This window comes from Bos taurus, chromosome 28, assembly GCF_002263795.3.
Source record: "Bos taurus isolate L1 Dominette 01449 registration number 42190680 breed Hereford chromosome 28, ARS-UCD2.0, whole genome shotgun sequence".
Taxonomy (NCBI): domain Eukaryota; kingdom Metazoa; phylum Chordata; class Mammalia; order Artiodactyla; family Bovidae; genus Bos; species Bos taurus.
Genome location: NC_037355.1, coordinates 11541666 through 11556561, shown reverse-complemented (window position 1 = coordinate 11556561; position 14896 = coordinate 11541666). Strand labels below are relative to the sequence as shown.

Sequence of the window (14896 nt, the reverse complement as noted above, 5' to 3'; positions counted from 1 at the left end):
ATTGTTTCCCCATCTATTTGCCATGAAGTGATGGGACCAGATACCATGATCTTAGTCTTTTGCATCTTGAGTTTTAAGCCAAAATTTTCACTCTCTTCATTCACTTTTTATCAAAAGGCTCTTTAGTTCTTCTTCACTTTTTGCTATAAGAGTGGTGTCATCTTCACATCTGAGGTTATTGATATTTCTCCTGGCAGTCTTGATTTCAGCTTGTTCTTCATCCAGCCCTGCATTTTGTATGATGTACTCTGCATATAAGTTAAAAAAGCAGGGTGACAAATACAGCCTTGATGTTCTCCTTTCTTGATTTGGATTCCAGCTTGGAGGAAACCAAATTTCAGAAACTATCATTTGTCCATTTAAGGTGGTCAGATTTATTGATGAGGTTGGAGGAGTGACTGGGAGAATCAAGTATCCTTAGGCTAAAGAAAAGAAGTTTAATTACTGAATTTTCATGTGTAGAAATTGTGTGTATCAGCATAATGCGGATCTAGTGTCAGAAAATGATTAAACAATGCTGGAAACACAGTATAAAGCAATAAATTCTAACAACATCCTTTTGGAAAAAAATATAAAAATAATAAGAAATAAGGATTTTGGGTTGTAGGTAACCAGCTAACCTCTTGGGGGAGGTCACTTCATTCCATCCTCAAGAAGTTCTATAGGTGAATCAAGGGGAAATGGAAGTTCTGAAAGATTCCCAATCAGCAAGCTACATGGGTGGGATTTTAGGAGCCATATTAATGGAGTTCTAAGTGTTCTTACTTTTACATTTTTTTTTTTTTTCCCTCTCCTGTTGCAGTTGTGATAAGGTAGCCTGAAGATTACTTCTGCCTGTAGGTGTTCTTACATTTGGAAGATAAACCAATGTTCACAATACAGAAGCCCAATGTACTGGAAATTAGTTTAGGCAAGCTTAACTCTCAACCAAAAAGAAAAGATGTCCATAGCTTTTTTGTCCTTCAGGGGAACTGGCATGGAGTACTTTTCCCTAGCTAATAACTCTTTGGGGCCTAAAGATGAAGGCAAAGAATAGCCATCCAAGTTTTTTTTTTTTTTTTTTTATTGTTTAGCAATATGAAATATTGACAGTATCTTGTCAATATTCAAAAAGTAATAAATAAATGAAAGTTTATTCTTTTATATTAGTTCCTTCTAAAATATGTGTTAGCTTCTTATGAAGGTACAGTGTCAATATTCAATAAATATCATAAATAAATTTTATAACTTAACTTAGGCAACACATTTAGCAGCTCAGAACAAAGTATTATGAATATTACTCCTTATTACATTGTTTAACATACAAATGGAAGATATAAATATATCATTGTAATATTGTATGTTCTTCCCCTTTATAAATGACATTACCATTTCAATGCATTTGCCTTAGCAAAATGTGTAAATTTACATGCTTCTGTTTTAAAAATAATCAGTTGAAGTTATCAGTTATTCATTATATTCACTGAAGAGTTGGTTAATTCATTTAGTAAATCATCCTATGATTCATTAAGCCAAAGTTTTGACAAAGAATTAAATAAAAAGTAACTATGTTGATTTTTCTTTAAAACATTGTAACCATTTTCTCAGTTGCCTTTCATCTGTATGTCTGTCAAATTGATTTAGACATACTTGAGTTGGTGATACTTGGATAGGCAAATAAGTTCCTTGTTTTAGCAGCAGACCATCCACTGGAACACATCTAAATTCTCATTAGATAATTTGACAGTGAAAAAACAAAAGATAATAATAGAGTGACAGGTGTAAGAAAATAGAAGACATTTACAGGAATATAGAACAATAATAGGACTTATTACTCAGTGCTTACTATGCACCAGACATGCAATACATTTCACAGGAGATGATTTATGTAACTCTCATAACAACTAAAAGAAGAAACTACTATTAGCATCACCATTTTCAGATGAGACCAAAGTCAGATCAGTAGTATACGGCAGTCCTGGACTCCAACCCAAATCGCCCATCACCAAAATTCATACTCTCAAAAGAAACGTACTGCTCTCATGCAATCAATAATACAGTTAATGATATCATTAACAAATATGGACATTTTTCAAGATAAGTAAATAAACTGGGCAAAATCTTGGTAATATAACCTTAATACTGTGGAAAATATTACAAGATATACACTGAAATATTAACAAAATTTAGAGATTCATGTTTTTCGAAAAAGCTACTTGGGTTTCCACTGCCAATTAGGATGTAGGAGTACATGAAATAATTTAACTCCTATAGTAGAAGCAAGACAAAATAGACATCATGCTAAGATGTATAATTTTTATGATGTTACTGAAGAACAGTGGACATTAAGATGTCTTAATGAACTAAATTCCAGAGAGAGAGATGAGCCCTTTATAGGTTGTCAAAGTGCCACTTCTACCCCTGGGGTCAAGCGCCCAGTGTGGGAATAGTTAAATGGGGAAGTGGGCCTGTCACTGAGAGATAGCCTAGTAGAGAAAATGTAAAATCAACCAGTTACTAATGGAAGACAGAAGATCGGTAATAAAAAATTTCAATATCTCAGCCTGGCAAGCCTCTCACTTCCTTTCACAGAATACCACTGGGTGAAGGCAGTGGAGGTGAGGGTAAAAAGCAGAAAGTCTTCCAGCAGACATGCACAGCTCTACAGTGCTTAATATTCCAAAGGGTCAGCTAGAGAAGACTCCAAAAATGAGCCCAAACTACCAAAAATTGCAGTCTGAATCACTTCCAGCTCAAGTCTGACAAAATCAAAGGATTAGCTAAAGAGTAAAAAGAAGGCATTAATCCAATTTCAAGCCACAGCTGAATGCAATTAATTTATAGTAACAAGGTCATACAAACTCAACCGAATTCTTCATGGAATCTGAAAAATCATTCCTTTGTACCATTTGCTGCCTGATAGAGGAATACAACTTGAGCTCTCTAGGAAACATAATAACACAAGATGAAAACAAATTCTTTCATAGTTTTATCTCTATTTAATGAAAATGCCCAGAATTAAAATTTTTATAAAAGCAAAAAAGCAGGGAAAGTTACCATAATTAAGAGAAAAGAACGTCAACAGAGGAAGAGCAACAGATGACCTAGATATTATAATGAGTCAGAAAAGTTTAAAACGACTATGATAACTATGTTAAGAATAGGGGCTTCCCCGGTGGCTCAGTGGTAAAGAATCCACTTGCCAATGCGAGAGACACAGGTTTGAACTCTGATCCCACCTGCCACAGACCAACTAAGTCCACGTGCCACAACTGTTGAGCCTGTGCTCTGGAGCCTAGGAACCACAACTACTGAGCCATGTGCCACAGCTACTGAAACTTCTGTGCCCTTAGCCCATACTCCACAACAAGGGAAGCCGCTACAATAAGAAGCCCACCCACCACAACTATAGGGCAGCCCCAGCTCACTACAACTACAGAAAAGCCCACACAGCAACAAAGACCCAGCACAGCTAAAAAAATAAACAAAATACTTTTAAAGGTATTGCAAAAAATGAAAATAAAAACAAAAAACAGTTGGGAAAAGAAATGGAAAATTATGGTAGAAAAGAATATATATGGTATATGAAAGAAAAATTCTAAAACATAAATGTATGACAGCTCAAATGTAAAATTTATTTAAAATAAGAAATTTAAAGCAGTATAAACCTATTCCCACATATTATCTTTTATGATAATTTTGGACACAATTCATACACAGCAGAAGAAACGATTAGTTACCCTTATACAGGTTAGTAGAAATTATCCAAATTGAGGCACAGAGACAAAAATAGATTAAAAAAAAAATGAAGAGATAACTAGTGACCTATAGAAAAACATCCAATTTCTAATCTACTTATAGTTGGAGTCAAAAAAGAAGAGAAAGAATATGATAGAGAAAGGTATTTTATGAAAAAATAGTTTGAAAGGTTCATATTTTTTGTAAAAATTCAATATACATTTCCAAGACACAAAGCAAGCCTATGCTCAATAAATACAAAAATAACCACCTTTAGATCCATAAAAGCCAAGTTACTGAAAACCTAAGGTAATTTTAAAATATTGAATGCAGACTGAGAGAAAAGATATATTGCACTGAAGGAAATACAGTATAAGAATTGAAGTAGACTTATCAGGCATAACAGAAGGTAGTAGACCACAAAAAGAGTTGTCTAGTGTGCAAAGGGAAAAAAGACAGGCTTCCTTTCAACAGTCAACAAAAATGCTCTTTAAAAATGAAGGCAAAAATAAAGAAATATTTAGATAATCAAGAGCTGAGTGAATTCATTGGTTCAAAATCACTTTAAAAACCTTAAAGGAAAGTCCTCAAGTGAACATAGAATCCAAAAGTATCGTTTAAAAACTGCTGGAAAGGCCAGGAAACATGAGGTCAGTTTACAAAATTTAACTACATTTCTATATAATGTGGATGAATAATTGAAAAATGATATTTTTCAAACTGTAATTTAGTATCAAAAACATAAGACCCTTAGAAATACATTTACTAAATAAAATATAATTATTTATATTTATAAATATATAAAGCATTTATATATGGTATATTAATATTATAATAAATATAGTAAGTATATAAAATGTTTTTATTTTATAAAATTTTATAAAATTATAGTTAATTTTATAAAATATTGTAATAAACATAGTAAATATAAAATATTTAGTAATTATTATGAATATTTAATAAATCATGGAAAAAGAAAGAGAGTTCCAGAAAAACATCTATTTCTGCTTTATTAACTATGCCAAAGCCTTTGACTGTGTGGATCACAAGAAAATGTGGAAAATTCTGAAAGAGATGGGAATACCAGACCACCTGACCTGCCTCTTGAGAAACCTATATGCAGGTCAGGAAGCAACAGTTAGAACTGGACATGGAACAACAGACTGGTTCCAAATAGGAAAAGGAGTACGTCAAGGCTGTATATTGTCACCCTGCTTATTTAACGTCTATGTAGAGTACATCATGAGAAATGCTGGACTGGAAGAAACACAAGCTGGAATCAAGACTTCCAGGAGAAATCTCAATAACCTCAGATATGCAGATGACACCACCCTTATGGCAGAAAATGAAGAGGAACTAAAAAGCCTCTTGATGAAAGTGAAAGAGGAGAGTGAAAAAGTTGGCTTAAAGCTCCACATTCAGAAAATGAAGATCATGACATCCGCTCCCTTCCTTCATGGGAAATAGATGGGGAAACAGTGGAAACAGTGTCAGACTTTATTTTTCTGGGCTCCAAAATCACTGCAGAAGGTTATGGCAGCCATGAAATTAAAAGATGCTTACTCCTTGGAAGGAAAGTTATGACCAACCTAGACAGCATATTGAAAAGCAGAGACATTATTTTGCCAACAATGGTTCGTCTAGTCAAGGCTATGGTTTTTCCAGTGGTCATGTATGGATGTGAGAGTTGGATTGTGAAGAAGGCTGAGTGCCGAAGAATTGATGCTTTTGAACTGTGATGTTGGAGAAGACTCTTGAGAGTCCCTTGGACTGCAAGGAGATCCAACCAGTCTATTCTGAAGGAGATCAGTCCTGGGATTTCTTTGGAAGGAATGATGCTAAAGCTGAAACTCCAGTACTTTGGCCACCTCATGTGAAGAGTTGACTCATTGGAAAAGACTCTGATGCTGGGAGGGATTGGGGGCAGGAGGAGAAGGGGACGGCAGAGGATGAGAGGGCTGGATGGCATCACCGACTCGATGGATGTAAGTCTGAGTGAAGTCCGGGAGTTGGAGATGGACAGGGAGGCCTGGCATGCTGCGATTCATGGGGTCTCAAAGAGTCGGACAAGACTGAGTGACTGAACTGAACTGAATCAAATGTCTAGTAAATAAGAACTCTACAATGAAATATAAACCATATTGAGTTATATTAAAGATGACTTGGACTTCCCAGGTGACTCAAGGTAAAGAATCCACTTGCCAGTGCAGGAGACACAGGAGATATAGGTTCCATCCCTGGGTAGCGAAGATCCCTGGAGAAGGCAACCAATTCCAGTATTCTTGCCTGGAAAATCCCATGGACTGAGGAGCCTGGCAGGCTACAGTCTATGGGGTTGCAAAGAGTCAGACACGACTTAGCGACAGCACACACTCAAAGATGACTTAAATATAAGAAACACACCACATTCATAAAGTGGAATTAATATTGGTAAGATTTCAACTCTCAAGTTAAACTAGTGATTCAATGTTATCTGGATGAAAATATCAGCATCTTTTTGGTAAAAATTGACAAGAAGTTTCTAAAGTATACGGAATTGAAAAGGATCTAGCATAGCCAAAGCAATCTAGAAAAGAGGGGGAAAAAAAAGCAATTTGTGAGGGCTTTCACTTGGTTTCAAGGTAATATACTATATCATAAGATATACTTACTTCCTAATTGTAAAACTTACAATAAAGCTACATTAATTTTAGTAACATAGTATCAAGAGAACGATAGGCAAATAGATCAATGGAATAAAATAGTCAGGAGAAAATGCAATTCAGTGGAGAAACAGTCTTTACGATAAATGGTGCTGAAACAAGTCTTTACAATAAATGACACTGAAGCAAGTGGAACAATGCACCTTGACCCTCCTTCACCCTATTCAAAACTTTAATTCCAAATGTCTCATAGACCTTAACAATAAAAGTTAAACTATAAAGCTATTAAAAGCTTACAACAGAAAATATTTTCTTAACCCTGGAGTAGACAAATATTTCTTAGACTTGTCATAAAATGTTCTACCTATTAGAGAAAGAAACAATAAATTGAACTATTGTTCATCAAAAGACACCATTCTAGAAAATGAAAGGAAAAGCCAGAGACTGGGAGAAAATATAATATAATAGGTCTAACAGGGGCTTATATTTAAATTAGACAAAGAAATCCTATAACTCAATAATATAGAGTAAACAATCCAAATACAACTGCCAGAACAGAAACAGACGCTTCCTAAAAGAAGATACTTGAATGACTCAGTTCAGTTCAGTCACTCAGTTGTGTCCGACTCAGTTGTGCCAGGCCTCCCTGTCCATCACCAACTCCTGGAGTTCACTCAGACTCACGTCCATCAAGTCAGTGATGCCATCCAGCCATCTCATCCTCTGTCGGCCCTTCTCTTCCTGTCCCCAATCCATCCCAGCATCAGAGTCTTTTCCAGTGAGTCAACTCTTCGCATGAGGTGGCCAAAGTATTGGAGTTTCAGCTTTAGCATCATTTCTTCTGAAGAAAACCCAGGGCTGATCTCCTTCAGAATGGACTGGTTGGATCTCCTTGCAGTCCAAGGGACTCTCAAGAGTCTTCTCCAACACCACAGTTCAAAAGCATCAATTCTTTGGCGCTCAGCCTTTTTCACAGTCCAACTCTCACATCCATACATGACCACAGGAAAAACCATAGCTTTGACTAGATGGACCTTTGTTGGCAAAGTAAGTACTTAAAGATGCTCAATATCATTAATCATTAGGGAAACACAGACATACAATGACTTGCTGCTTCATATCAACTAAAATGATAATAATAAAAAGCCTGACAATGCCCACTGTTATTAAGGAGATGGAGCTACAGGAGCTCTCAGTGTGTTTCTGATGGAGTGTAAAATAGTGCAGCCACTTCAGAAAACTGATAGGTAATTTTATTTAAAGTTTTATATTTATTATGTCCTAGAAGTTCCTCTTCTCATGTGATAAATACAAGCAAGATAAAAGCATGTAATGACAAATAATACAAATACAAAAATGTTCACAGCAGAAAATATTAGACAAGAGAATAATAGTTAATCAACTAAGTAGGATATTCTATTTAACAATAAAAAGAACAAACTATTTATATACATAGAGAATGTTAGTCACTCAGTCCCCATGGACTGCAGCCCACCACGCTCCTCTGTCCATGAAATTCTCCAGACAAGAATACTGGAGTGGGTAAACATTCACTTCTCCAGGAGATCTTCCTGACCTAGGGATTGAACCCAGGTCTCCCGCATTGCAGGCACTTTCTTTACAGTCTGAGCCATCAGGGAAGCCCACATAGAGCATGAATGGATCTTAAATGCATTATGTTGACTAAAAGAGTGCAGAAATAAAACATATGTTCCATGATTCCATTTACATCAAATTCTATAAAGAGCAAAATTTAACTATGCTGACAAAAATTGAAGTAGTTTTTGTTTCAGGAGAGGTTTGAGCATTGACTGAAAATAGGCATGAAGTTGATAGTACTATTCTGTTTCTTGACAAAGAATTTTAGTTACATGTGTGTATACATTTGCCAGAACTCATCAGACCATATCCTTAAGATCAGTTACTTGGATAAAGGAAAAAACGATACACATGTAGGTCACCAAAAGCAAGAGTGCTTCCTTACAAAAAGTTGAGAACTAATCAAATCTTATTCCTTATTATGTGCATCCTCAGTCCACTTGTTTAAAACTAATTTAGAAAAAAAAAACAAAACGGTAGGTTAACAAACTATAAGAAGCCAGTACTTGTAAAGTAGAAGCAGAAAAATTTTCTCACTGCAAAATTATCCCACCTATACATTTAAGATCGCTAGGCTTACCCTGAAGGTCCAGGATCCATTAGAGCTCTTGATTAGTATAAATTTGATTTTTTGAGGAACTCAGGGTTAACATTGTTCAATCTCTGATCCCAGTTTGGGGTGGTTTTGGTATTCTCCCTATTTGTCTTTGACTATGACTCGTGGCCTATCTTATACACTCAGTTTTTAAGCATTTACCCAATTTCTGACTATATTGATCTTCCCTACTTGGTGCTCAAGTTTTATCAGGACTGAAATTCTCTCCACAGCTTATACAACAACTGTTTATTTGGAGCTTACCATGTAGATAATATATGATAAGCATAGGGTATACTACATAGATTGCCTGGAAAAAAGCAATACCACCATTTTCTACTTTTGGAGAGATTTAGAATTGTGCTTTTGAATGGAGTGGATATCAATTTGAATAACTCATTAAACATTATATTAATAGAACACAAAAAATGTAGTGCTTCCTAATGGGAAAAATTGTAAAATCAAAGTTAAAATTTATTTAAGTATTTATACTTAAATACATGAACCATTGTTACCTGTAGTTGTCAATTTGGTATTCACAAGACTTTATTTTATCAAGAATTTGTAGTTTAAATTTTTATGCTACAAAACTTACCAGGTTTATACTATGATTAAAGACAGTCTATTGCCAGTTGTATACTAAAGGTTTTCATTTAGACATATTTTTGAATTAATAAACATAGATTTTTTTTAAAGTTCATAGAAACTTTTAATATGGAATACAGATTTTTTTCAATATGTCTTCTATGATGTGTGAATTGGGGTAGACTATGCTGGAGTAACAAATAGGCCCCAAAATAGAATGAGTCAACAAATTCAGTTCAGTTCAGTCACTCAGTCGTGTCCGACTCTTTGCCACTCCATGAATCACAGGACTCTAGGCCTCCCTGTCCATCACCAACTCCCGGAGTTCACTCAGACTCATGTCCATCAAGTCAGTGATGCCATCCAGCCCTCCCATCCTCTGTTGTCCCCTTCTCCTCCTGCCCCCAATCCCTCCCAGCATCAGAGTCTTTTCCAATGAGTCAACTCTTCACATGAGGGGGCCAAAGTACTGGAGTTTCAGCTTTAGGATCATTCCTTCCAAAGAAATCCCAGGACTGATCTCCTTCAAAATGGACTGGTTGGATCTCCTTGCAGTCCAAGGGACTCTCAAGAGCCTTCTCCAACATCACAATTCAAAAGCATCAATTTTTGGTGCTCAGCTTTCTTCGGAGTCCAACTCTCACATCCATACATGACCACTGGGAAAACCATAGCCTTGACTAGACCGACCATTGTTGGCAAAGTAATGTATCTGCTTTTCAATATGCTATCTAGGTTGGTCATGACTTTTCTTCCAAGCAGTAAGCGTCTTTTAATTTCATGGCTGCAGTCACCATCTGTAGTGATTTTGGAGTCCAAAAAAATAAAGTTTGACACTGTTTCCACGTTTCCCATCTATTTCCCATGAAGGGAGGGCCAGATGACATGATCTTCATTTTCTTAAACTCTGAAAAAGTTTAAGCCAACTTTTTCACTCTCCTCCTTCACTTTCATCAAGAGGCTTTTGAGTTCCTCTTCACTTTCTGCCATAAGGGTGGTGTCATCTGCATATCTGAGGTTATTGAGATTTCTCCCAGCAATCTTGATTCCAGCTTGTGCTTCTTCCAGTCCAGAGTTTCTCATGATGTACTCTACGTATAAGTTAAATAAGCAGTGTAACAACATACAGCCTTGACGTACTCCTTTTCCTATTTGGAACCAGTCTGTTGTTCCATGTCCAGTTCTAACTGTTGCTTCCTGACCTGCATATAGGTTTCTCAAGAGGCAGGTCAGGTGGTCTGGTATTCCCATCTCTTTCAGAATTTTCCACACTTTCTTGTGATCCACACAGTCAAAGTCTTTGGCATAGTCAATAAAGCAGAAATAGATCTTTTTCTGGAACTCTCTTGCTTTTTCAATGACCCAGCAGATGTTGGCACTTTGATCTCTGGTTCCTCTGCCTTTTCTAAAACCAGTTGAACATCTGGAAGTTCAGGGCTCACGTATTGCTGAGTCCTGGCTTGGAGAATTTTGAGCATTACTTTACTAGCGTGTGAGATGAGTGCAATTCTGCGGTAGTTTGAGCATTCTCTGGCATTTCCTTTCTTTGGGATTGGAATGAAAACTGACCTTTTCCAGTCCTGTGGCCTCTGCTGAGTTTTCCAAATTTGCTGGCATATTGAGTTCAGCACTTTCACAGCATCATCTTTTAGGATTTGGAATAGCTCAACTGGAATTCCATCACCTCCACTAGCTTTGTTCGTAGTGATGCTTTCTAAGTCCCATTTGACTTCACATTCCAGGATGTCTGGCTCAAGGTCAGTGATCACACCATTGTGATTATCTTGGTCTTGAAGATCTTTTTTGTACAGTTCTTCTGTGTGTTCTTGCCACCTCTTCTTAATATCTTCTGCTTCTGTTAGGTCCATACCATTTCTGTCCTTTATCGAGCCCATCTTTGCATGAAGTGTTCCCTTGTTATCTCTAATTTTCTTGAAGAGATCTCTAGTCTTTCCCATTTTCTTGTTTTCCTCTATTTCTTTACATTGATTGCTGAGGAAGGCTTTCTTATCTCTTCTTGCTATTCTTTGGAACTCCGCATTCAGATGTTTATGTCTTTCCTTTTCTCATTTGCTTTTCACTTCTCTTCTTTTCACACCTATTTGTAAGGCCTCCTCAGACAGCCATTTTGCTTTTTTGCATTTCTTTTCCATGAGGAGGGTCTTGATCCCTGTCTCCTGTACAATGTCATGAACCTCAGTCCATAGTTTATCAGGCACTCTATCTATCAGATCTAGGCCCTTAAATCTATTTCTCACTTCCACTGTATAATCATAAGGGATTTGATTTAGATTATACCTGAATAGTCTAGTGGTCAACAAATTAGAACTGTTTACCTCTCACACATGTAACAGTCTATGGTGCGTGGGTTCATGTTAGTAGAAAGTGGGGCTGGGAGGAGTCAAAGTTCTACTTTATTGGAGCAGAGTAGGAACACAGTCCATGGGGTCGCTAAGACTTGGACACGGCTGAGCTGCTTCACTTTCACTTTTCACTTTCATGCACTGGAGAAGGAAATGGCAAACCACTCCACTGTTGTTGCCTGGAGAATCCCAGGGATGGAGGAGCCTGGTGGGCTATCATCTATGGCGTTGCACAAAGTTGGACACGACTGAAGTGTCTTAGCAGCAGCAGCAGCAGCAGGAACAATGGGTTAATCACGTCCATTGGTATTCTTTATGGCATGCATTACTCTGACCCATTTTCCGTTGAGTAGAGTTTGGTCATATGGCTGTGCATAGGTGGAGACTTTGGAGACTAGATAAAAGAATAGAAGATGAAGTATGGTGAACAAATTATCAGTTTCTTGGTCAAGGAATGCCTTAGAGGTAATGAAGATTCCCTTACTGTTTGTTACCACCCCTTTTAAAATCATGCCTTTGCTTATTATCTATTATGTCTTAGACATTATTCCAATAGAATTTTACTTTAAGTAAATGACTACAATGAATACTCATTTTACAACACAGATATTTTGTCCAACTCTTTTTATAACAAAAGTACCTCTTGGGTTTTGTTTTCCTTACTGAAACGTGGGAAAATTAATTTCTTCAAAATAGTTATTTTACATTATCACTGAGTGAAAATAACTTAAATATCCTCATGCTACCTTAACTGAATCCATCAACTTAAACTCAAATCAGTGTAAAATATGACTGCATTTTATATTTGTATTTTCTCCTTAGACTCTAGCATGGGACCTTATGCCCATAGTAAGTGTTACTGCATGTTTGTTAAACAAGTTAGAGTTGCTGTGCCTGAAGAAAAGCAAGGTGCATGATGTATTCAAGAATTTTATGCAGTAAAACTGCCTTGAAAGATTTGTTGGCTGTTTTCAAAGATGATCAAATATTACTTTTCCTACACAGTCCCTTTATTGCTTGTTGTCTCTAATGTGAAAGTCAGTATACTTGGTCCTATGAGAATTACAGATATTTTCAAGACACTGGTCCTTGATTTCAAAATGCTCACATAGAAACAAGAAAGAAAATGATGATTATGACAGTGAATGAGTATTAGATAAGACTAATTAGAGACTGAACAATTGAAAAGAATATTTTTGAAGAAGACTATACCTGCCAATGCAGCAGATGCAAGAGAGCCAGGTTCAGTCCCCAGGTTGGGGAGATCCCCTGTAGAAGGAAATTGTTACCTACTCCAGTATTCTTGCCTGGAAAAATCTCATGGACAGAGGAGCTTGGTGGGCTGTAGCACATGGGGTTACAAAGAGTCAGACATGACTGAACGCTTGTCCACAGCAATAAACCACCTAGCTTTGGATTTTTAGTCATTTGTTTCTCTGGAGGTCCCAAAACAAAACCAGTCAACTTTTGAATATCTCCTTTAGATCCTTAACTTTAAATATCATAATGTGCTATTTCAATCATACTTTTAAAATTTATTTCCCCAACTGTTCTCATGGTTGTAGTATTATAAAGGTTAAATTTACAAACCCATAAACTTACAAACCCACTAACCTCAATTATTCTATTAACTTTAAACATATAAGGGCAAGTATGTTTAACAAAGTTATCACAAGAGACTACTAATAGAGCAGTACTTCATAGAAATGCTTTTGAAATTATTCCTCATTTCTTAAAGTGCTCATTGCCCTTGGTTTGGAAGGAATAAAATTGACTCACAAGAGTGATCCTTATTCAATTTATCCTTAGTGGCATTCCATTAGCAGTAAGATGTGTGTGTGTGTGTGGGGGTACTTCTCAATAGCTTAGTCACTTTATGAATCTCCATGATGCCTACTTATGATCTTTCTGTTAACTCTAGGTAATACTGGTCAATGCAGGCATCCCTAGTCTAACCACAGATACAACTAAAACTCATAATATATAGAAATTAGAGGTGGCTGAAAATTCTTAGTCTTCTCTTCAAGAGGGTAAATCTAATTCCCTACCCCTTGAATCTGGACTGACCCTGTGATACGTTTAACAGATAAAAAGTGAAAGAACTTCAATGGATGCTACAAATGAACTTATTTACAAAATAAACACACCCACAGACTTAAAGAATGAATTTATGGTTATCAGGGAGGAAAGGTGTTGGGGGTGATAGAAAGTTTGGGATTGGAATGTATACACTGCTATATTTAAAAAGGATAACCAACAAGGACCTACCATATAGCACCGGGAACTCTGCTAAATATTATGTAGCAACTTATATGAGAAAAAAATCTGAAAAAAGAATAAACACATATATAGGTATAACTGAATCACTTTATCTTATACCTGAACTTAATACAACATTGTTAATCAACTATATTCTAATATAAAATAAAAAAGATAGAAAGAACTAAGTAATGTATGATTTCCAAGGCTGAGTTTTATGAATAACAACTCCTGCTTGGTTATTTTAGAATACCTGCTCTTGGACTTCTGAGAACCCAGCCATCAGGTAGAATCCCAAGCCACAAGATGAGCACTTATGTAGACACTCCAATCAACAGCCATAGTTGAGCTCTGCCTAGAGCCAGCTGAGCCTAGATCCAGCATCAAATTTCAGTCATGTGAGTGACCCATCTACCACAAGCAACTAGTGAAAGCTTCAGCTGACTGCAGCTTCATCTACAACATGGGAGAGCCCAAGTGACAACCATCCAGCTAAGGTCAGTACAGTCGTTCCTTGGTATCCACAGGAGATTGATCTCAGAACCCTCCTCAGATATGAAAATCTGAGGATGATCAAGTGTCTTCTATAAAATGGCAAATTATTTTCATATAACCTATACACATCTTCCCATACACTTTACATTATCTCTATAACTTATAACATCTAATACAAAGTCAATGCTATAGGAAGAGTTGTAAGCACAATGTAATTGCTTTATAGATAGTTGCCCAATCTGGCAAAATCAAGTGTTACTTTTTGGAACCTTCTGGATTTTTTCCAAATATTTTTGACCTGCCGTTGGTTAAATCCAGGGCTCAGGAAGCTATGGATATGGAGTGTTGACTGACTATAGTCTGCAAAGCTGAGAAAATAATAAGTGAAGCCCCTAAATTCAGTGGTTATTTATTGCAAAACAATAGGTAACCACAAGCCAATGAATTCAGAAACCAGTATTTCAGGCTAATTTTGTTCTCTGTTTCAAACCCAGAATAGCTATGATAAAAACAAATAACTCATACTTTGAAGAAGTACTTTCCTACTCTGGGGAACAGTCATCTTGGTATAATTTTATATAACTAGGAATAGAAAAATTCAAATGATCTTTGAGTTGTTTCTTTTAGGTTGGAATTACGCT

General features: G+C 36.4%; 1 long non-coding RNA gene across 1 annotated transcript in view; it reads left to right on the top strand.

The window, feature by feature from the left end:
* The window catches only part of LOC132344163 (uncharacterized), a 46004-nt gene that overhangs the window by 15924 nt on the left and 15184 nt on the right, over positions 1-14896 (top strand). The window contains exon 2 of the long non-coding RNA XR_009493298.1: positions 14009-14257. This is a non-coding gene — a long non-coding RNA (uncharacterized lncRNA). The remainder of the gene's footprint in view (positions 1-14008; positions 14258-14896) is intronic.